This window comes from Canis lupus, chromosome 32 (assembly GCF_011100685.1).
Source record: "Canis lupus familiaris isolate Mischka breed German Shepherd chromosome 32, alternate assembly UU_Cfam_GSD_1.0, whole genome shotgun sequence".
NCBI classification, from domain to species: domain Eukaryota; kingdom Metazoa; phylum Chordata; class Mammalia; order Carnivora; family Canidae; genus Canis; species Canis lupus.
Window position 1 is genome coordinate 12,016,458 of NC_049253.1, and position 3,027 is coordinate 12,019,484.

General features: G+C 39.1%; 1 pseudogene; it reads right to left on the reverse strand.

The window, feature by feature from the left end:
- Window positions 1-352: 352 nt before the first annotated feature.
- Window positions 353-1,253, reverse strand: LOC106558131 (annotated as a pseudogene).
- Between the last annotated feature and the right edge of the window lie 1,774 nt (window positions 1,254-3,027).

Here is a 3,027-nt window from a genome sequence, read left to right on the forward strand (position 1 = left end):
CAGCACATTTTTTTAAAAGTCACATTTATTCAGCATCATGATCAGACTATTACATTTAGCAATCAACAGCATGGGTGCAAAAAAAAAAAAATCTACATTAAAACCCTTTGTAGGAATGCTTTACATTTTCACAGGACAGAAACTAAAATAACCTGTTATACAATTAGTCACAAATACAGCCCTCAAGTTTTTTGCCCATACAAATGAGTATTGTCTAAAGCATTTCTTCTTTGTAGCAGCCTGGCCCTGCCACCACTGTGCTTGGCTGAGTTCCCAAGTCTGTTGTAACCTGTAGCTTTCCTGTCACTTCTCTGGCTCTCCTCTCCAGCTAAGCTGTGTTTCACAGTAGCAATTAAAACCTTCTGCCACTACCATAGCTGTTGCTGCTGCTGGAACCACCATAGCCACCTTGGTTTCATGGTTTGGCAAAGTGTTGGCCTCCACCACCATAGGGGGCAGAGCTTTTGCCTCCAAAATTTCCTCCTTCCATGGGTCAAAGTTTGAGGATTGATTGTCATCATTGCCAAAATCATTATAGCTTTTGCCACCTCCAAAGTTGCTTCCATCATTACCGGATATGTTATAGCCATCCCCACTACCACCATATCCACCACCTCCTTGACTGCCACCGAAGCCACTTTGTCTACTGAAGTTCCCTCCATGACCAAAGTTGTCATTTGCACCAAAACCACCTCCACAACCACCACTGAGGTTTCCAGAACCACTACTACCTCTTTGGCTGGATGAAGCACTAGCCATCTCTTGCTTAGATAGGGCTTTCCTTACTTCATATTCATATTTTTGAATGACAATCATGTCTACAGAATTCATGGTCATCAAATGTTACAAAAGGCAAACCTCTTTTTTGCCACTGCTTCTGTCAGTCATGATCTCAATCACTTCAATTTTCCCATACTATTCAAAATAATCTCTTAGATGATGTTCCTCAGTGTCCTCCTCCCTTTCCCCTCCCCCTCCAATCCCCCTCCCCTCCCCCTTTCCCTCTCTCCTCCTCCTCCTCCTCCTCCTCCTCCTCCTCCTCCTCCTCCTCCTCCTCCTCCTCCTCCTCCTCCTTCTTCTTCTTCTTCTTCTTCTTCTTCTTCTTCTTCTTCTTCTTCTTCTTCTTCTTCTTCAGATTCTATTTATTCCATGCACCTATGTGACCTTGTATTCATGGCTGCATCCACCCCCTCCACAGTGGCATAGGTGACAAACCCAAAGCCTCTGGAGAACTTGGTGTTTGGATCTCTCATTACTGCACAGTCTATAAGTGTTCCTCATTGCTCAAAATGGCTCCTCAGACTTTGATTTGCTGTTTCAAAGTTCAAACCTCTGATGAAGAGCTTCTGCAGCTGCTCAGGCTCCTTGGGAGACACAGACTTAGACCTGATGGCAGTGGGAGGGGAGACTTTATGATGCTTACTGGGAAGAGTCCAGGAGCAGTGACAATGAAATAATTTTAAGCATACCTTACCCCACCTCCTTTAGCCTTTTTGCTATTCTAGTCACATATTTTAATTATGTGTATAAAATTCCATAATGCACAATATATTTTGTTTTATGAATTCAAATTCATTTAGATTTTTCTACACATTTACTCATTTATCATACTTTATTCCTTTTTGTGCATTTAGAATCACTTTCTCTGGCTGGAAGGATCTTGAATTTTTTGTTTGTTTGGTTGTTTGCATGGGTCTGCTGCCAGTACATTTTCTCTACTTTTGTTTTTCTGATATAATCTTTATTTGCCCTTTACTTTACTTATTTATTTTTAAGAAAATTAATTAATTTAAGATTTTATTTATTTATTCATGAGAGAGACAAAGACATAGGCAGAGAGACAAGCAGGCTTCCTGCAGGGAGCCTGATGTGGGACTTGATCCCAGGACCCTGGGGTCATGACCCGAGCCAAAGGCAGACATTCAACCACTGAGCCACCCAGGCATTCCTATTTTATTTGTTAATTTGACAGAGAGGGAAAGAGTGAGCACAAACAGGGAGAGTGGCAGAGAGAGAGGGAGAAGCAGGCTCCCTATTGAGCAGGGAGCCCAATGGGGCTCAATTTCAGGACCCTGGGGATCATGACCTGAGTTGAAAGCAGACACAACCAACTGAGCCACCCAGACACTCTGATTTGCCCTTTATTTTTGAGATGTATCTTTCTAGGTAAGGAATTCTGGTTAGATGTTACCCTGATTTAGAAATTTAAAAATATGATCCCATTATTCTCTAATTTCATTCCTGTTCATAAATGAGTTATCACTTTTTTAAATTGGAAAGCAGTTTTTGTTTCTACATGCCTTTAAGATTTTTTCTTTATTTTTGGTTTTCAGAAGTATATATATTAATGTTGTTTTCTTTGCATTTATTTTGTTTTGAGTTTGTAAAGCTTCTTAATGGTGTTGCTTGATGTCTTTGTTCCTTTTTTGAACATTTTCACCTATATTTTAAAATTATGGCTACTTCCTTCTTTTTTTTCTATATTTCTTTTGGGATTTCAATTATATGTATAATATATCTTTTCATTATGTCCCAAATGTTTTTTACACTTTGTGTTTTATATCTTTAAAAAAGCTATTTTCATTTAGGTATGTTTATTGACTTGTATTCCATCTCATTAATACTTCTTTCTAGAGTGTCTAAAATGATATATTGAGTTCTGAGTCTTAGTGACCTGGGACATCAGTTCCAAAATTTTAATTAAAATTTTTTTTTGAAGATTTATTTATTCATGAGAGATATACAGAGAGAGGCACAGACATAGGCAGAGGGAGAAGCAGGCTCCTCCCAGGGAGCTCAGTGTGGGGCTCAATTCCAGGACCTTAGGATTACACCCTGAGCCAAAGACAGATGCTCAACTGCTGAGCCATCCAGGCATCCCAATTTATAATTTTCTTACAGACTCCAGTTCTTAGGTGAATTCTCTGTCATTTAATTTTTTCACATATTAAAGTTATTTTTATGTCTGTGTCTGATAAGCCCAACATATGAACCATCTATGAGTCTATTTCTGTTTCTTATTTTATC